The following is a 21756-nucleotide window of genomic DNA, read 5'->3' on the forward strand; positions in this document are numbered from 1 at the left end:
GAATTTGTGTTACTGCTGGGAATCCTTGTATGCTTTCAGGGTTTCTATAGCACTTCAGTTTTACTGTGAAAGAGAAATTCTGGTTATTATTGCCCACTCCCACACCAAGCAAGTGTGAAAGCCTCTTGCCCTCTCAATCCCTTGCCTTTCAACACAAGTAAATATAGGTGAAAGCTTTCATAACTGTGATGTCATGCATGTCAGGAATTTTTACATCCACAGTTAACACAAGCTTCACAGAAAAATCTGCCTGGATGTCGAGTGCAAAACATTTTCCCATTCATAGCAGAATGTCAGTGACCCATCACTAAAAAGTGTATGCTGATTTACTTTGTCTTACCAGAGAACCTTTTTCCACAAGAGGAGAAGATAGGAGTTGAAAGGACAAGAATGTGTCAAAAGACTTTTACAATTCTATAAATTTGAAAACACATTTGAAGCCAGGGTTTTCTTACTATACTGCACAGAACCTGTAGAGTCTCAGACACCATCTCTGACACCATGGAGAAGAGTGCCAGTGACAGGAGTAAGTAGGGCTCTCAAACGTCTAATCATGTTTTGAATGGAACAGGTTCAGTGTATCTGCTTTGAACATCAGATATTCTTAGATTTCACATAACAGAAAGTGTGATTTTTATTTTTATTTTCTTTATTTTTAACAGAAAAATCAATTTTATATTGGGGCATAGCTGATTGACAATGTTGTGGTAGTTTCAGGTGAACGGTGAAGGTGCTCAGCCATATATGTACATATACCTACTCTCCTCCAGATAACAAGATAACCACGATGGTATGATCACTCATCTAGAGCCAGACATCCTGGAATGCAAAGTCAAGTGGGCCTTAGGAAGCATCACTACCAACAAAGCTAGTGGAGGTGATGGAATTCCAGTTGAGCTATTTCAAATCCTAAAAGATGATGCTGTGAAAGTGAGGCAGTCAATATGCCAGCAAATTTGGAAAACTCAGCAGTGGCCACAGGACTGGAAAAGGTCAGTTTTCATTTCAATCCTTAAAAAAGGCAATGTCAAAGAATGTTCAAACTATCACACAGTTGCACTCATCTCACAAGCTAGTAAAGTAGTGCTCAAAATTCTCCAAGCCAGGATTCTACAGTATGTGAACCATGAAGCTCCAGATGTTCAAGCTGGATTTAGAAAAAGCAGAGGAACCAGAGATCAAATTGGCAACATCCATTGAATCATCAAAAAAACAAGAGAGTTCCAGAAAAACATCTATTTCTGCTTTATTGACTATGTCAAAGGTTTTGACTGTGTCTATCACAATAAACTGGAAAATTCTTCAAGAGATGGGAATACCAGACCACCTGACCTGCCTCTTGAGAAACTTGTATGCAGGTCAGGAAGCAACAGCTAGAATGGGACATGGAATGATAGACTGGTTCCAGATCAAAAAAGGAGTACATCAAGGCTCTATATTGTCACCCTGCTCTTTTAACTTAAATATAGAGTACATCATGTGAAATGCCAGACTAGATGAAGCACAAGCTGGAATCAAGATTGCTGGGAGAAGTATCAATAACCTCAGATATACAGAGGACATTACCCTTATGGCAAAAAGTGAAGAACAACTAAAGATCCTCTTGATGAAAATGAAAGAACAGAGTGAAAAAGCTGGCTTAAAACTCAAAATTCAAAAGATGAAGATCATGGCATCTAGTCCCTTCAGTTCATGGCAAATAAATGGGGAAACAATGGAAACAGAGATTTTATCTTTTTGGGCTCCTAAATCACTGCAGATGATGATTGAAGTCATGAAATTAAAAGATGCTTGCTCCTTGGAAGAAAAGCTATGATCAACCTAGATAGCATACTGAAACTCAGAGACATTATTTTGCTGACACAGGTCCATCTAATCAAAGCTATGCTTTTTCTAGTAGTCATGTATGGATGTGAGAGTTGGCGATATAGAAAGCTGAGGACCAAAGCATTGATGCTTTTGAACTGTGGTGTTGGAGAAGAGTCTTGAGAGTCCCTTGGACAGCAAGGAGATCCAATCAGCCAATCTGAAAGGAAATTAGTTCTGAATGTTCATTGGAAGGACTGTTGCTAAAGCTGAAACTCCAATGCTTTGGCCACTGATGCAAAGAACTAATTCATTAGTAAAGACCCTGATGCTGAGAAAGATTGAAGGCAGGAGAAGGAGATGAGAGATGATGAGATGGTTGGATGGCATCACCGACTCGATAGACATGAGTTTGAGAAAAGTCTGGGAGTTGGTGATGGACGAGGAAGCCTGGTGTGCTGCAGTTCATGGGGTCACAAAGAGTCAGACACTACTGAGCAACTGAGCTGAACTGAACTGATTCTCCTCCAAGCCCCGCTCCCATCCAGGTTAGAACATAACATTGGGCAGTTTCATGTGCTACATATTAGATCTCTGTTGGTTATCCATTTTATTTTATTTTTTTCATTTATTTTTATTAGTTGGAGACTAATTACTTTACAATATTGTAGTGGTTTTTGCCATACACTGACATGAATCAGCCATGGATCTACATGTGTTCCCCATCCTGAAACCCCCTCCTACCTCCCTCCCCATCCCATCCCTCTGGGTAATGATAACCCTATATGCAAGACAGAAAAAGAGACACAGATGGTTATCCATTTTAAACATAGCAGTGTGTTCTTGACCTTACCAAAGTCCCTTACTATCCCTTCCCCTCCAGCAACTATAAGTTATTTTTGTAAGTCCTTGAGTCTCTTTCATTTTGTAAGTAAGTTCATTTGTATCATTTATTTTTAGATTCCACATACAAGGGATGTCATATAATATTTCTCCTTCTCTTTCTGACTTACTTCACTGAGTACAGAGAAAGTGTGATTTTTAAACTACTGATTTGATCCAACTTTTTAATGTTTACTTTGGACAATAATGAAAAGTGAAAGTGGAAGTGTTTGTTGCTCAGTCGTGTCCCACTCTTTGAGAGTCCATGGACTATAGCCCACCAGGCACCTCTGTCATTGAAATTCTCCAGACATGAATACTGGAGTGGATTGCCACTCCCTTCTCTAGGGGATCATCCTGACCCAGAATTGAACCTAGGTCTTCCTGCACTGCAGGCAGATTTTTACTGTTGGAACCAACAATAATACATGCATTCTAATTCTAATCTAACTTTCAAAGCTTATATATCATAAAACTGTAATACATTCAATAGCATCACATTTTTAATATTTCCTTAAAAATTATAGTGCTTTCTATGACTTCTTTATTTATATGTTTTGGGGGGAGAAAACCTAACCAGTTAAACCAACAGTCCCAGTTTCCTGGGATGTAGTTGATATTTCTTGTGTTCAGGCAATATCATGTTGGTGAAGTAAAATCTCTAATTATGTGTTTTCTATATTTTAATATATATCATAGCTTATTTTTTCCCTCTGATGATTTGAAAATGTATAGGATCAAGTTTTACAATATATGAAATACTTTTTCTGTTTTCCAATAAAGTAAATACTGTAGTTTTAATGTTTTTCAAGGAGTTAGTTATAAATGACAAATACAGTCAGGTACATGTTTCACTGTCATCTATTTACCCAATAACATAAAACTTGTTTTGGATAGGAAAACTGGACTGAAGTAAGCCATGGAAATAATGATTGTGTTTATATGCTTGTTCATATGCATCACATATTTCTACAACTCAGTGAGATATTCTCCTGTCAAAGATAGCATAAGGGTCTCTATAAAAATAAGCAAAATGTGAATGATGTTGAATGAAAATTTGTAAGACTGGCAAATCAGTTTCAAATGATATGTCACTGAATTAACAGTGCAACAAGAGAGAAAGTATCTAAATTAGACAGACAGTGAAGCAAGTAACCAACTCCAAAGCTAGCATAAAAGTAAGCAGAATTGAAAGCTCTGCTGAAACAAAATTGAAATGGGCAGAAGAACAAATTAAACCTGACATTATGACTTTCTATGGCCTAGATGTCAGTGACTGAAAATATCAAAAGATACATATAAAGGCTGAGTGAAAAATAAAATGGCTAAGTTTGGAATTGCTGGAAAGGAAATCATTTGAAAATGAAACGGTCAACATGGCTGAGTGTCCTGGTGATTTGCCATTGTCTTTTAAAATCTGCTCCTAATAGACATATTGAGAGGAAAAGTAACTGAGATGAAAATCACATGTCACTTAAAATTTCAGTTTTAACTTTATGACAGTTAGCTTAGCTATCTAACCTTGGGTAAATCACTTAATTTTTCTGATCTTAGCATTCTTTTCACAACCTTTGATAAACTCTTGGGCAAAATGGTGTGCCTGTTCTGTTTCTATTTATTGTCACTTAAAATAATTAATATTTTAAGGGATCTAGGAAATGCTTTTTCTAGGTTCCATTCTAGCTCCACCATTTACTGCTGCTGCTGCTGCTAAGTCACTTCAGTCGTGTCCGACTCTGTGCGACCCCATAGACGGCAGTCCACCATCCTCCGTCCCTGGGATTCTCCAGGCACGAATAGTGGAGTGGCAAGCATTTCCTTCTCCAATGCATGCATGCACGCTAAGTCTCTTCAGCCGTGTCTGACCCTCTGCCACCCCATGGACAGCAGCCCACCAGACTCCTCTGTCCACAGGATTCTCCAGGCAGGAATACTGGAGTGGGTTGCCATTTCCTTCTCCACCAGCATTTACTAAGAGTATCTTAATTTGTCTCTGTCTCTATGTCTTTATGCATCAATTGTGGTTAATAAAAATATGTATCTCACATGGTCAGTATGAAGAAAAAAGTGAAATAATGCACAAAAAGCATTTTACATAAAGTCTATTGGAAAAGCATTCGCTATACATCAGTAAAGGTTGGTTTACCAAGAAGTTTATATAACATAAGCTTTAGGATCACTATTTGCTGGGATTCCTTCCAATATCCTATACATAATTTTTGGTTAAAATATATTATTTTAAAAGTATACCCCAAACATTCAATAAGCCTCAAAACTAAAAAGTAGCAATTATTCATTTTCATTGTATATTTTAAAGCTAACATCTAAAACATCTGTTAAGTTAGTTACTTACAAAATAATAGCAATCTAAAGAAGCTTGGTATAGCTAAAAATGTGAATATGAACATGTTAGTCGCTCAGTCACGTCCAACTTCTGAGATCCCATGGATTATAACCCACCAGGCTCCTTTGTCCATGGAATTCTCTAGGCAGTGGGTTGCCATTTCCTTCTCCACGGGGTCTTCCCAGCTCAGAGGTTGAACCCGGGTATCCCACATTGCAGGCAGACCCTTTACTGTCTGAGCCACTAGGGTAGCTAAAAAGTAATCGAGTGCATTGTCTAAATTAGAATTAACATAGAGTATATGGTTTGTAAAATTGTCATGTCATGACACTGACACTGATTTCAAGAATGTCAAGTCCTTTAAAGGAACTTGAGTTCACAAAGACGTCTGGGCAGTGTGGCAATATGAGAGTCCATTTTCTGTTTTCAAACATTAGAGTGTGGTTACCAGTGGGAAAATAGAAGACTAGGAAGGAAAGAATCTTCTCTCTTCTGTGGGGGAGAAAAAGTTAAGTTCTTCTAATGAGCTACCTTTCTGAGGAAAAAGGAAAAATTTTATTTCATCCTTGAGTTTGAGACTAACAATTCTGTCCATCTCTTATTCCTGAATTACAGGGAGTTTGGTGTGATAAAAGATAAAAGTAAGCTCTTTATGCTCTTAACTTCCTGTTCTTCTCCCACCTGAAACCTTCCTAGAACAGAATTCAGCAACTTTAATTCTCTGGGGAAATTAAACACGATATTGCTCAGATAAGAAAACCCAATAGAGCATACAGGGTGAAAGGCAAATCTAGGAGACACCTCAGTAAAGCAGAGTGGCCAGAGTGCAGACAGTCACAGGAACGGTCCTGATTTCATCCTCCCTACTTCCTAGAGATATGACCATGAAAAGTATTTAACCTTCCTGAGCGTCAGGGTTGTTGTTTTGTTAACTTGTCAAAAATTGGTGTTTCCTACTCTAGGAATCTCAGAGCATTTACCATCAACATCATCTTTTATTATGAGAATCTCTACAAATAAAAGATTAAATACTTACCATAGAATAGTTTAAATCTTACTCCTTAATAATAGTATTGACAGAATTTTTTATTAAAAAAAAAACTTCCACTTTTAGATACTCACTGTAGTATAATTTGAAATCTAGATATATTTGATAATTTCATAAAATGAGTTCATTGTACATGTATTGACCGAGTTATTTAATTGGTAGTGGTTCTGCCATTAGCTGTGTGATCTTCAGGAAGTTATTTAAAATGCCTCTTCTTTCCAATTCTTTATCTGTGAAAGTACAGTAATCACAGCGGTTGATATGAAGAATAGATTTCTAAATTTTAGAAATCTACAGTAAATGGCAAATGCATTATGAAATTGTATGATATTATTATACTCTACTATAATGCCAAGTGTTCTACTTAATATGTGAACAAAATTTTACCAATAAAGGAAATTAAAAAGACATAAATATCCACAATTTCAATATCCCAAAAATTTGAAATTTCTAATTTTTCATGTTTTTCCAGTTGTTAACTATATACTGGGGAATTTTTATAGTATGACAATTGCAACTTTTTTAGCTGTTAGATAGCATCATTAGATTATAAACATTTTCTGTATTTCCTCCTAATATTCACACCTAGGTTTAAGGGATGTAACATTTCTACCAGTATAATACTATCGAATTATTTCATCAGTGAATCATAGCTTGAAATTCAATTTTTATGTGTAATGAGATAACCATACTGTGAGAGACAAAAAAAAAAAAACACACACAAAAAAACTCATTAACTGTTAATCATCAATTTTATTTGATTATTATTATTATTTACAAAGTGCTTGTTGAAATAATACCATATTTTAACTTTTATTAATATTATTACCTAAGAACAAAATTATTGTGTCAAATGATGAGAACATTTTTAAGAAGCCTGAAACATATTGCAGCACTATTTTTTAAGAAGAGTTTTACCCATTCAAGTGTCAAAAAAAAAAAAAAAAAACTGTGTATGTTTCATATAACTGCAGAATTGGGTTTATCATTTATTTATTATTAATTTTAATATTTGATCAGAAACTCTTTTTTAATTATATATAAAGGTTTTATTCATTTTGCAATATGTGTGTGTGAATGTGTACATATAGATATGTACACAGGAATAGATATAGCTATATTACTATATAAACTTTGAGAATACAAGAAACATAGCCTAAATTGTATGTACCATTAGAGGCTGGAAATTTTACAAGAAAGACAGGTAGATTATTCAGAATTGATGTTTCCTTTTTTGTCTTTTAATATATTTCAAATTTATAATTTTAATATGAAAAACTATGATTAACATTGCAATTATTTTTTTAAATCTATTTTTTTGAAGTATAGTTGATTTGCAATGTTGTATTTTTTTCTTCTATACTGTACAGTGATTCAGTTATACATATATACATTAGGTTGGCCAAAAGTTTCAGTCAGGTTTTTCCATAAAATGCTATCTATCCTCATCATACACAATAGTTTTAAAACTGCCCTGAAAATTCATTGTTCAGCCTCCCTTCCCCTAACTCCTGCCAATCACTGATCTTTTACTTTCCCATATACATATTTATATATATGACTCTATTGTTTCAGTTATTGTTTTTGTTTTTGTCTAATAGTCTTTCATATGTAGTTTCCTCAATAATATTGTTATTTTTTAAAACGACTTTATTGCTATAAAAAGTATGTGCCGCCCAATCAAAAAGTGGGAAAAAGACCTAACAGACATTTCTCCAAAGAAGACATACAGATGGCCAACAAACACATGAAAAGATGCTCAACATCGCTCATTATTAGAGAAATGCAAATCAAAACTACAGTGACATATCACCTCACACCAGTCAGAATGGCCATCATCAAAAAGTCTACAAACAATTAATGCTGGAGAGGGTGTGGAGAAAAGGGAACGCTCTTGCGCTGTTGATGGTATAACAGTGTAATCAATGTAAATTGATACAATCACTATGGAAAACTGTATGAAGATCCCTTAAAAACCTAGGAATGAAAGCACCATATGACCCAGCAATCCTACTCCTAGGCATATACCCTGAAGAAACCAAAGTTGAAAAAGACACATGTATCCCACTGTTCATTGCAGTACTATTTACAATAGCTAGAACATGGAAGCAACCTAGATGTCCATCGACAGATGAATAGATCAAGAAGTTGTGGTACATACACACAATGGAATATTACTCAGCCATAAAAAGGAATGCATTTGAGTCAGTTTTAATGAGGTGGATGAACCTAGAGTCTATTTTGCAGAGTGAAGTAAGTCAGAAAAAGAAAGATAAATATCGTATACTAACGCATATATACAGAATCTAGAAAAATGGTACTGAAGAACTTATTTGCAGGGCAACAGTGGAGAAACAGACATAGAGAATAGAATTATGGACATGGGGAGAGGGAAGGAGATGGTGAGATGTATGGAAAGAGTAACACGGAAACTTACATCACCATATGTAAATACATAGCCAGTGGGAATTTGCTGTGTGTCTCAGGAAACACAAACAGGGACTCTGTATCAGTCTAGAGGGGTGGGATGGGGAGGGAGATGGGAGGGAGGTTCAAAAGGAAGGGATATATATGTACACCTATGGCTGATTCATGTTGACGTTTGACAGAAAACAACAAAATTTTGTAAAGCAATTATCCTTAAATTAAAAAAATAAACTTTAAAAAGTATATACCATAAAATTCACCCATTTTAAATGTGCAATTAAATGATATTTAGTAAATTTAGCAACAATTTTTAGTAAATTTAGCATGCACACACAAACAAAATATTCTAAAAGCATTCTGTTTTAGAACACTCCATTAACCCAAATGCTGTTTATAATTAATCCTGCCTTGTCTCCCCCCTCTAGGAAACTACTATCTATGTCTTTAGATTTGTTTTTTCCATGCATTTCACATAAATTTAATTGCACAGAGTATTTATTTTATGTTTGATTTCTTTTTTTTTTTTTTTTTTGACCTGATATCTCAGTGGTTTGCCCTTTGTCCATTAGCAGTATATATGACTATTCCATTTATTTTCATTGCTGAATAGTATTTCCTTATATAGAAATATGACATTATGTTTGTCCAATCACTATTTGAATCAAGGAATGTATATGATAAGGTCTGATTTGTTCAGTTACTAATGGGCTGGATGTCATCCAGGTGACTATGAAGTTAACTCAAATATTTTTATTAGCTATGCTACTTTGTGAGTAAAAAATGTGTTATTTTCTCAGAATCAAGAAAATGACAAAAAATTTTCTTTCCTGAGGAGTTGTTTATAGAAGTTAAACAAACCTTAAGAAGCAATATTTTTTAAACCTTCCACACTCACCTTGTGAGAGCATTCACTTATCAACGGCAGGAAGGCAGTACTCCCTATGTTACCTAATCCATCAAAACAAGGTGTGAAAGATAAAAGAGAAATAGAGAAATACATTTTCTTACTTTTTCTCTTTGAGCAAAAGGGAAGTTGAGAAGACAAATTAAGGTGCTGAGATTTTTAATTATATTGATACATTTGTTATGGAACACTATATATGTGAAAATATGTATTTCAGTTATAGTTTAAAATTTTATTCCATTTTTCTTATAACCTTTAGTCTTTTACGTGGAAAGCATCAACACTAAAACTATACTTTAAAGGAATGAAATAGCATATAGAGCACAGTATTTTTTTTCCATTTGGAAAATATTATTACATATTTATGTTGTCATAGAATAAAAATAAACACATACACAAACAATCTTCATGCCCCTGAAATAGCACAGTGGACTATTGCAGAAAACATAAAATATTAATAAGTTTTGTTTTTTTTTTCAATTTCAGAGATCATATTTGTTCTAGTAATTTATGAGTTTTTATATTAATTGCTTTCCAGCTAATTTTCATAGTGAAAGTGAAAGTGCTGTTGCTTAGTCATGTCCGACTCTTTGCGTCCCCATGGACCACACAGTCCATGGAATTCTCCAGGCCAGAATACTGGAGTGGGTAGCCTTTCCCTTCTCCAAGGGATCTTCCCAGCCCAGGGATCAAACCCAGGTCTCCCACATTGCAGGTGGATTTTTTACCAGCTGAACCACAAGGGAAGCCCAATTTTCATAATAACCACTCTTAAAAAGGACTCAAAAAAAAAAAAAAAAGAAAGAAAGAAAGACTCAATTACATAGTAAACATTTAAGAACTCTTTCTTTGTGAATACATTTCATGACTTTAAATGCCACTCACTTTTGTAGCTGTAAAACATGGCATCTAAGATCTAAATAGCTGTGAAGATAGTTTGCTCATTTACTGCTCCATACAGTTGTTTGGGCTTCCCAGGTGGCGTTAGAGTTGAAGAAACTGCCTATTAATGCAGGAGACATAAGAGACAGGAGTTCCACACCTGGGTCTGGAAGATCTCCTGGAGAAGGTCATGGCAACCCACTCCAGTATTCTTGCCTGGAGAATTCCATGGACAGAGAAGCCTGGAGGGCTACAGTCCATAGGGTTGCAAAGAGTCAAACATGACTGACGAGGCTTAGCATGCATGCGTATAGTTGTTCTCCCTCCATTTTATCTAGCAGGGCTTCCCTGGTAGCTCAGCCAGTAAAGAACCCTTCTGCAATGCAGGAAGATCCCCTAGAAGAGGGCATAGCAATCCACTCTAGTATTCTTGCCTGGAGAAACTCCATCGACAGAAGAGCCTGGCTGGCTACAGTCCATTGGGTCGCAAAGAGTCAAACATGACTGAGCAACTAAGCACTTAGCTAAGAACTTAAAAGAATATCTTTAGGTAGATACTCCCTCCTATGCACAACTTCTACACTTCTCTAGGAATACGTGTGAACACAGTTTAAGAGTCTGGATTGAATATGTTTTCATGTGTGGAAGAATAACCTCCAAATATCAGTGGCTTAAAATAGCAAATGTTTCTTCCTGCTCTTTCTGGATGGCTTAGAATTCAGCTCTAGGCACTCACGGATCCTGGAAAAAATGTTCTGTCATATTGATTTCTGCTTTAGGTGCCAATATAGAACTCGGAGTGAGAACTGGAAACGTGCTCACTTCCAGTCACAATTCATGGTCATAACTTTGGTGGCCACATCAAAATTCAAAAGGTTGAGGACATTCAATCCTTCCTGTTCATGGAAGTAAAGGGAAACTGAATAATAATGAATGTCAGTACTTTTATTTATCTTGGTTGACAAATTGTACCTTCCTTATTTTCTACAATTGGATTTGTGTGATATTATTAAAAAAAAAAAAAACAGTATAAAGAAAGAAATTGATAATGTCCTACTTGTCAAAATCATTTCCAGCAGTAAACAAAATTTAACAGTGCTGCCATTTGTAGCCACCTCATTTGCTAATTTCCCAGTCTCTCAACTTGGTCTTTAGTAGTTACTACAGGGTGACTGAAATTTATTAGCAGGTATGATGATGGTGGCTCATATGATAAAGCGTCTGCCTGCAATGTGGAAGACCTGGGTTCGATCCCTGGGTTGGGATGATCTGCTGGAGAAGGAAATGGCAACCCACTCCAGTATTCTTGCCTGGAATATCCCACGGATGGAGGAGCCTGGTAGGACACAGTCCATGGGGTCGCAAACAGTCGGATAGGACTGAGCGACTTCTTCCACTTTCACTTTCATGATGATCAAAGCACAAAGTGTATGTCAGCTATTTCTAATCATCCTTTTTGATTAGAATGGGTTTTGAAACAAACACAACATATGTCCTGAAAACCACTTGTTAAAAAGCAGATGGTATTCATTTAGTTCTTTCTTCAGTCTTCCAATAATAAATTAGTGAGTATCTATTGTGGTAACTGTATTGTATGATGTTGATAAAACGAAGATATGAAGAAGTCAGAGATTATCACTAATGGACTACATGAGTGAGGGAAATGTTGGGATTATTTAAATATTATTCAATATTGAATGTAGTGTAATGGAGGCCAGAAGAGATATTCTTGAAGAAATATTTGATGATATCTATTATATGATGAGAAATTAACTGGGGAAAGAAGGTAGGAGAGAGATTTTCTTTGACACTTAGAAGGATAGACTATACATTTAATAAAAATGGAAAAAGCCTTTGTGGATGGAAGAGAGAGAGCAAAAGGGATTATGGATCTTAAGTTCAGCTGAAAATGACTACAGTGAAATAGTGATTGGATTCCAAAGGACTTGGTAATAATTAACTGAGGGCTAAAAGTCCAATACTTTGGCCACCTTATGCAAAGAGTTGACTCATTGGAAAAGACTCTGATGCTGGGAAGGATCGGGGGCAGAAGGAGAAGGGGATGACAGAGGATGAGATGGCTGGTTGGCATCACCGACTTGATGGACCTCAGTTTGAGTAAACTTCGGGACTTGGTGATGGACAGGGAGGCCTGGTGTGCTGCAATTCATGGGGTTGCAGAGTCAGACACGGCTGAGAGACTGAACTGAACTGAACTGAACTGAAAAGCCAAGAATCACTTCTAGGTATAGTGGAAAGTGAATTGGTCTTAGATTCAAATAGACTTTGTTCTATAATCTTCCAGCTCTTTTACTCTAGAAAAAAATGTGCTCCTAGAGCCCCAATTTTCTCATTGACATGATGGTAATGATAACATTTACTTTATATGACTTCTGTTAACATAACAGAGAATGTCTTCTGTGTCCAACCCATTGCAGAGTACTTTGAGATCTCCAAAAGGCAAACATCAAAGTGGGATATGACTTACAAGAAATGTATGGAGGGAAACATTGGTGAAGGATAAAGAGGAGTGAAAATAATAGAAAGAGGCTGCAAACTGTGGTAATGTCTAACACATATGCAGGAAGGGCGGGGGAGGAAAGGAATTGAGTAGAAAGAATCTCAGACTACAGTGCATTTCTAGGAAACCTTCAGCCAGGTTGATGGTGGTCCTGGAGTCAAAGTTTTCGCATAAAGAGCCCATAACTTGCAGGAATAGACTTGTATTTGCATCTCCACAGTACTCAGTCAGTATGTGGGAGAAGACTATGAGAGCTGTGGTCTTAGCACAAACATGATGGTGAATCCAGAGAGGCAGGAGCTTGGACATCAGTCAAGCATGCTATCGACAAGAGGTCTGATTTACATATTTTTCATGGCTGCCACTACTCACTCCTTGCATCATGTAGATCATATGTACTCGACAAGTTTAGGGAATTGCTTCTATATGTTTCCCGTGAGTTTCTCTTTTTGAAGGAGAAGCCTTGAAGAAGATCTGTAGTACAAAATACTCCCCTCTGCTAAAGTTGGCTGCAAAGCTCCGAAGTAAAAGTGAAAAAAACCTCAGCTATCTCCTTTGCAGATCTTGGTGGCTTACATGGTACTGTGACTCATTACTGAAGTGTCTAAGCTATTGGAAATGCCTTTTTTTGGGAATTCCTTGGCAGTCCAGGGATTAAGACTCTACATTCTCACTCCTAAGGGCCTAAGTCTGGTCCCTCAGGGGTCAGAGAACTAAGACCCCACAAGCAGTGGGATGCATCCAAAATGAACAAACAAACCACAATAACAACAACAACAAAAAGAGTTTGATTCCTGAAAACAAAAAGAAGCAAACCTAATGGGAAGGACCTCAACATTCTCTCCTCAAAAATATGTTTTTCAAGCCAGTATTTCTGAACATGTCCTTTCACAGTTCCAGTGGGGTAAGGGAATATGAAGAGGCACCCATGGGAATCAAATGGATTACATATTAATTCTTTCTTTTTTCCATTTTGTAAAATCATTCACACTTTCTCATTGTGATCAAGGTCCATTACTTTCATTGTGATGATTAACTCTTCTTACTTGCTGGTCCCTGAACACACGTACTCTAAAGTTCTTAGGCTATAGCCAAAGAGAGTAGTCCACTGGAGCACTTGATGTGTCCCCTGGCAAGAGTACATTCTTCTGGTGACCAGGACTTTCAACCCTGTAAATTGTGAGTGCAAGAAGTACACTTTTCAGTAGGTCATTTTGAGTGATGATAAATGGAGTCATCTCTGGTTCCACTCATTGGCTGGTGGACCCACATATTTGTCTTGTGGATATCACCATAGGATTGTCTTTAAGTTCATACATCACACTGCATATTGAAAAGTATCATCCCATTCTTTCAGAAAGTTGTCTCTGAGTTGACACTTTAGCTGTACAAGTCCAGTTTTCTAAAAAGTCAACCTTTTCTGGGTGGTACAATACTTTATTCTATTGGTAGACCCTAGGACCATATGGTCATGGATGCACTCATTTTTCTCAAGATGAAGTATTATCTGACCATATGCTATGTTTTGTGCATTACATCCCTGTGGATCAGACACCTCATAATACCTCAAATAGTGCTGCTGGTTAAGGATCTGTAGGCAAGAAAGAGAAAGGCATTCAACATATAAAATAGTCATATATGTGTATGAACTGTTGGCCCTTCAGATAATGTGTGCTATCATAGCTTTATTTTATGCCACCATGACCACTTTGCCCATGTGCTCATTGTGCCAGTCCAGACCAAAAAATGGTGATGGCTCACTACTATTTATTGGTCAAGTCATTTGCTGACTTAGCAAAATGCCTCTTGTTTTCTGAGTGATTCTTGGTAGCCATCAATGTATGGTAAAAATGTTTGCTCTTTGTGCTGAATCCTAAATGTCCATCCACATGCTTCAGTCCCAAATATCCTTGTTGTCAATATTACTTGCTTTTACCTTCAGCCCCTGATATGATGACCATGCCATTGACCATTGCCCAAGAATATATATCTATATCTTCATGTATATCTATATCATCTGTGGGCTTCCCTGCTGGCTCAGCTGGTAAAGAATCTACCTGCAGTGCAGGAGACCTGGATTTGATCCCTGGGTTGGGAAGATCCCCTGTAGAATGGAATGGCTACCCACTCCAGTATTCTGGCAGAGAGAATTCCATGAACTGTATAGTCCATGGGGTGGAAAAGAGTAAGACACAACTGAGCAACTTTCACTTTTCACTTTCATATCATCTGTATATCTATCATGTCCCCATATTGGACTACTTCCAAACAGGAAGCAGTTTGCAACAATGCAAAGCTTGCAGCTCCACCTATTGGGAAAGTTGACATTCTCCATTATCTTTCAAGGTTCCTTTTTTTTTTTTTTTTTTTAACACCCACAGAGTAAGCTAAATTATCTATAAATCAACTTTGTCCATTCCCCTCTCCTTTGGCATTTATAGTGGGGTACTACTCATTACAATAGTATATACTTACTCTTCAGATCCTTCTACTTCTACAGAGACTAAAGGGCAAAATATATGTAGGTATGATAAGTATTAGTAACTGTGTGTCATTGACATCTTGAATCATGGCATTAAGCTCCATCATATCTCTTTCTCCTTCCAGAATACTTCACAGTTTTGGATTTGCTATCTCAGTCAATGTGTGACAGAGTACAGGTTCAGAGATTTCTCTGTGGGCTTTCCTGCTATGATAGCTTTTACCCCATAGGCCAAGAACAAAATGTGGAGGTTACTACATTGCCAAGTGTATCAATTCCAATTATTCACTAAAGACTGGAAGAATACCCATTATATGGGTCCCTGGATGCATTGGGCCTAAATACCATGCTTTGTTATGTCATGCCAAGGTGACTGCGAATCATGCATCTAATAATACAATAAATGTAAATAAAAATATTAAGAAATTTTATTAAATGAGTTGTGTGTGTCTTAGTCACTCAGTTGTGTCCAACTCTTTGTGACCCCATGGCCTGTAGCCCACCAGGCTCTTCTGTCCATGGTATTTCCCAGGCAAGAATATTGGAATGGATTGCCATTCCCTTCTCCAGGAGATCTTCCCAAGCCAGGGATGGAACCTGAGTCTCCTGCATTGCAGGCAGATTCTTTACCATCTGAGCCACCAGGGGTAGCCCTAGTGGTAAGGAATCTGTCTGCCAATGCAGCATATGTAAAAGATTCAGGTTCAGTTCCTGGTTGGGGAAGATCCCCTGGAGGAGGAAATGGCAACCCACTCTGTTATTCTTGCCTGGAGAATCCCATGAACAGAGGAGCCTGGTGGGCTATGGTCCATGAGGTCACAGAGTCAGACACAACTGAAGTGACTTAGCAGGTAACAAATTATAGGCTTTCAAAACCTATTGGCTTTTTCCCTCTTTGAGCAGAAATTTAGCTAATATGCCATTTCAACAGGAAGCTAATTTGATGTTGTGGGTCTTCAGGTATTCTACTCTTTGTCCTTTAGTGTCTGACTATTCTCATTTTCCCACTGTAAAGTCACCTAGTTAAATGACCATAGGTCCCCTTGGGGAGACAGAGGGATTCTTGCAGTTGTGTTGCAGGAATTTGTCTTCTAAGGACTCAGATGCTTCTTCAATGAGAGTTTTTGACATAAAAATTGGGTCTGGTCTAGGTACTGAATAAGGGATCATGTCTTTTCATTGACAGAACTGCCTTCATCCTCCTGATAATTCTGTTCTTACATTTTCCTGGTTATAGATATTAAGCACCACAGCTGTTGACTGCCTATCTATTTTGTCCCCACTGACATCATACTCTATTTTCCAGTTTCAGGACTTGCCATGTGTCAAATTTCCTTGAATATCCCTCTACCAGGCTGATATTTAAGCTAACACAGACTTTTGGCTTTTGACAACTTAGAACTCTCAATTTTGCCACCTGGTTTCTTTTACTTTACAGCTTTATTCATCTTCATCCATATAATCATCATTCTCTGGCTACTCTCATAACCTCAGGATTAGCTTGCATAATCACAGTTGACCTTCTTAATGTTGACAGTACTGGATTAATAAGTGAATTCTTGTAGTCCTGATGAACAGATTGTCTTCTGGGATCTCCTGTGAAAGATTATCTTCTGTGAGTCTGGTTTCACATGATAATCTGTTAATATCTCACTATTTCTACTACTTTCAGCCCCCTATTTATTTCTCTATACCACTTGCCACGACAGCTAAGGGGTATACTCCACTCAGTGGTGACCATCTCTTTCTCCACTTCTAAGAGCTAATCCAGCAGTGACTTTTCTCCAGCATCTTATCTGTTGAAGTCTGGCGTCCCAAGGAAAAAAGTGCTTTGCAATAAATGACTTCTTAGGGACCCAGTCTTACATTCTGGTCCAAGTAATCAAGTATATTCTAAAGTGGTCACAGGGATACTCTTGACTCAATATTTAGTCCCTGGCAGCTCTTTTGGAGTATAGTTTCTTCCTTTGCTTATCAGGCCCTGCAAGTCCACAGATGATTTTTCCTTCAATGTAAACTTAGCTTGGAAACCAAGAGAGGAGATGGAGACAACTGAGCTGAATCCTTATGGACTCTTGGAGACAGTCTTCCCTTGCATCTTCCAGGATGGGGGTAATGCTGGAAGAAGTGGGTTAAGCAAGTCTGTGAGCCTGAGGGTTTAAAGATGTCTGTCTCCTAGAAAACCTCATTCCTGTATTACTAGGGTGCAGGTTTAACAATAAGGGTCTAACTTTAGCATAATGAGCTACTTGAGCTGGAAATTGTCACACGAGCTCTGTTATTCTATCTGGACCTCAGTCTGCTGCTCAACTGTGTCTAATCACCCATTCCAGGAGAAAATTGCTTCTTTGTAAGTTAATAAAAGATCCCCCATGACTTTCATATGTAGCCTTTCCTGTTTGGTAACAACCCTCAGTTTCTCATTATTCCTCCACAATGTGTTATCACAATTCAGCTCTAACCCTGAGATAACTACTACTATTATAGACATTGTCACCCCTCTTGTGATATTGTGATCAATAATAAGAAATATACATTTGGTCTTCATCCGAGTTCTTGGCTGAGTTCCTAAAACCTCTGGAATTCCGTAAGTGCTGACAGCCATGTAGGTGTCTTTTCTTATGTTATGAGGTGAACTTTGTACCCCACCTAAGGATGCAGACTGTTTGCCAGAGGAGGCAATCACGTGATTAGATGATTGGAACTTTCAGTCCTAACCCCTTGACTTACAAAGAGGGGAGAAGGACTGGCGATTGAGTTTGATCACCTGTGGCCAATTTTTAGATCAACCATGCCTAAGTAATTAAGCCTTCATAAAAACCCAAAAGGCTGGGGTTTGTTCTGAGTTGGTGAACATGTGGAGACTTGGGGAGAGTCATGCGCTTCAAGAGAGAGGGCATGGAAGCTTTGAGGCCTTTTCCATCCCCTGCCTTATGCGTCTCTTTCATCTGGCTGTTATCTAGCAAGTAAAATATTTCTCTGTGTTCTATGAGCCGCTCTGCTCTAGCAATTTAATCAAGCGAAGGAAGGAGTGGGAAACCCTCCCTCCACTCCAGTTTATAGCTGATTGGTCAGAAAAACAAGCTTGCATTTGCCATTGGTATACAGGAGGTATTGTGGGGCTGAGCCCTTAACCTGTGGTGTGTGTCAGTCCTTGAGTTGTGTGTTTGACTGTTTATGATCCTATAGACTGTGGTCCACCAGGCCCCTCTTCTATGGGATTTTTCTAGCAAGAACACTGGAGTGGGTTGCCATTTCCTCCTCCAGGTGAGCTTCTGACACAAAAACAAACCCGTGTCTCCTGCATTGCCAGGGGATTCTTTACCACTGAGCCATCAGGTACGTTTGTGGAATTTGACACTATTTCTAGGTAGATAGTGTCAAAATTGAGTAGAATTGTGAGACAGCCAGTTGGTGGCAGAGAATTGCTTTGTGGTGTGGGGTAACCCCTCCCGCACATCCACACACATTGGAAGCTGGGGTCAGAACCCATTTACCCCTATATCTTTAAAATCTGACATCATTGCACCTGGGAGGCAACTCCCAATGAGTATTCTTGGATATTCCTGGAATATCTTTGCAGGTCACCAGCAGTGAACTCGCTAGTAATTAAAACATCACCAGTTGGGGTCTTGCCAGCTTTTTGTTATCCTGCCTGTTTTCTCAGATTGCTATTGGCAATGCTTTTGTTTGTAGGGTTCCTCTGAGAAACACATGCAAAGACAGAATTAGACATATGAGTGAATGATTGCAGGGGATGCAGGTTAAAAATAAAAAAGGAGAGAAATGAAGAAAGTGCAGAGAGCCTACAACTATAAAGATATTGAAAAATAACAGGGAAAAGTAGGATGTTTGAAGATAAATAGTCTCAGAATTTGCAGGGCACATTCAAGAAAGCTTGTCAAGATCAGCTAGGACTCCTAGAGCCAACGTCACTCATCAGAGAAGTCCTGCAGTGCAAAGTCATGTTTTGTTTTGTTTTTTTATTGGTTGCACTGGATCTTCATGGCTGTTCCTTGGCTTTCTCTAGCTGCTGTGAGAGACATCTCCTCTCTAGTTGCCCTGTGTGGGCGTCTCTTTGCAGTGACTTCTCTTGTCGCAGAGCATGGGCTCTAGGGCACATGGGCTCAGTAGTTGCGGCATGTGCTATGCTGGCTTAGCTGTGCCAAGGCAGGTGGAATCTTCCTGGACCAGGGAATCATGTTCTCTGCCTTGGCAAGGAGATTCTGAAACATTGGGCCACTCGGGGAATCCTCAAAGCGCTGGTCTTCATTTGTGCCCTCGGAGTGCTCACACATTGGCTGCAAGCAGTGCACTGCAGGAATTGCCTGGCAGGGAGTGTGGCGGGAATCTAGAGGGACAGCAGATGGATTCCTCAGCTAAGTGGGGCCTTTTCAAGTCTGCCTCAGAGGCTTTCAATGCATAGTTGATAATAAGCTCTTAAAATTAAGCATTCTCAGGTGCAGCAATTTACCAGGTCCTTAGAAAGCCAGATTAGCATATTGAGTCATGGCTATATAGTAATTTAAGTAAGTCTCAATGGTAAAGTGGAGTTTGGCTTTTGACATATGGTTAATCAGTTCAATTGTTTCAAATATTTTGATCAAGAGCCTATTCTTGACTATACACAAAATAGTAAGAAAACATTTATTTTTATAAATGTCCTACTGCTGAGTAGAAAATCATGCAGGTCCTTTAGCAAAACAATTGAATCAACAACTGGGCACATACATGACTGAGGTCAAATATCAAGTAGTTCTTAGTGATACCTATTTAAATGAATAAACACTATTCAATAAGTCAAAATAATATGACAACCCATTTTATTTCTTAGAATTATCTCATATGCTATAGTTAAAATACATATTTCCATTAAAATAAATATAAATTTCTGGAGTTAATGAATCATATTTATTTTGTTTTATAATCCATAGTGATAGTGGATAGTCACTAACTAATATGGCCCAGCTTTGAGGATAATTGTATAATAGAGACCTAGGTTTCTTCCTAAGTGACTTGTGTGAACATTTTGGTTGGCTAATAAATGGATGTAGATGATGATCATCCTGTGACCACTCAGAGGCTGCCTTTTCCTGGTTTAATTGAGGCATAATCACAACCATCATAATAAGTCACATATTCAGCACCATTATATATAGTTTGTATACTATAAAAGCTCCTAATCTAATCACTTCTTTTCCTCTCTGACACATCTCTTACAATTTTCTATAGTATAGCCATATTTTTTTAAATTAGAGTCTTATACTTCATCTATTCTTGAATATATTGATATTTATAGTCTTGTGTGATAAAGACTAAAGTTCTTGACATTGCCTTCAAGATCTGATGCTGAGTGCTTCTGCCTGTTTCTCTAAGTACATCCCACTCCTCTTTGTCTCTCTTCCCCTTTACATCATTTGCACTGGTCTTTCTGTGCCTGTAAAATGTGCCATGTGCTGTTCTGTTAACATTTTCCACCTTCTCTGGTACCTTCATATAGTGCAGGAAGCATACTCATTTTGTGGAATATTGATTCCACAAATTGTTGTCTCTGGTCATTGCTGTCCTGCAAGGAATTACGTTAGTCACTTTATCTCAGCCTTTCCACAAATAATACATTTAGGCTATAGTGAATCAAAAAGACTGAATCTTTTACTTCAATTATTGGGAAGCAATTATAAAGTAGAAAGAAAATTAAGCATGGAAGGTGGTTTTAATCTCTGCCTCTCCCTCTTCATAACTGTATGGCTGAATCCTTTGTTTTTTCAACTGCACATTTGTTGAAAATAAAAGGTTATTTTTGGGGGTTCCAAAGTCACTGCAGATGGTGACTGCAGCCACAAAATTAAGACACTTGCCCCTTGGAAGAAAAGCAATGACCAACCTAGATAGCATATTAAAAAGCAGAGATGGTGCTCGCTTCGGCAGCACATATACTAAAATTGGAACGATACAGAGAAGATTAGCATGGCCCCTGCGCAAGGATGACACGCAAATTCGTGAAGCGTTCCATATTTTTACTCGAGGAGATAATAGCTGAAAACTTCCCTAAAATGGGGAAGGAAATAGCCACCCAAGTCCAAGAAACCCAGAGAGTCCCAAACAGGATAAACCCAAGGCGAAACACCCCAAGACACATATTAATCAAATTAACAAAGATCAAACACAAAGAACAAATATTAAAAGCAGCAAGGGAGAAACAACAAATAACACACAAAGGGATTCCCATAAGGATAACAGCTGATCTATCAATAGAAACCCTCCAGGCCAGAAGGGAATGGCAGGACGTACTGAAAGTAATGAAAGAGAATAACCTACAACCTAGATTACTGTATCCAGCAAGGATCTCATTCAGATATGAAGGAGAATTCAAAAGCTTCACAGATAAGCAAAAGCTGAGAGAATTCAGCACCACCAAACCAGCTCTTCAACAAATGCTAAAGGATCTTCTCTAGACAGG

The 21756-nt window shown here is 37.9% G+C and overlaps 1 non-coding gene across 1 annotated transcript; it reads left to right on the forward strand.

The window, feature by feature from the left end:
* Positions 1 to 21208: 21208 nt before the first annotated feature.
* Positions 21209 to 21315, forward strand: LOC133058929 (U6 spliceosomal RNA). Its single transcript, XR_009693437.1, has one exon. It is a non-coding gene; the product is annotated as a U6 spliceosomal RNA (small nuclear RNA).
* The last annotated feature ends 441 nt before the right edge of the window (positions 21316 to 21756 follow it).

This window comes from Dama dama, chromosome 6, assembly GCF_033118175.1.
Source record: "Dama dama isolate Ldn47 chromosome 6, ASM3311817v1, whole genome shotgun sequence".
In the NCBI taxonomy this organism is placed as follows: domain Eukaryota; kingdom Metazoa; phylum Chordata; class Mammalia; order Artiodactyla; family Cervidae; genus Dama; species Dama dama.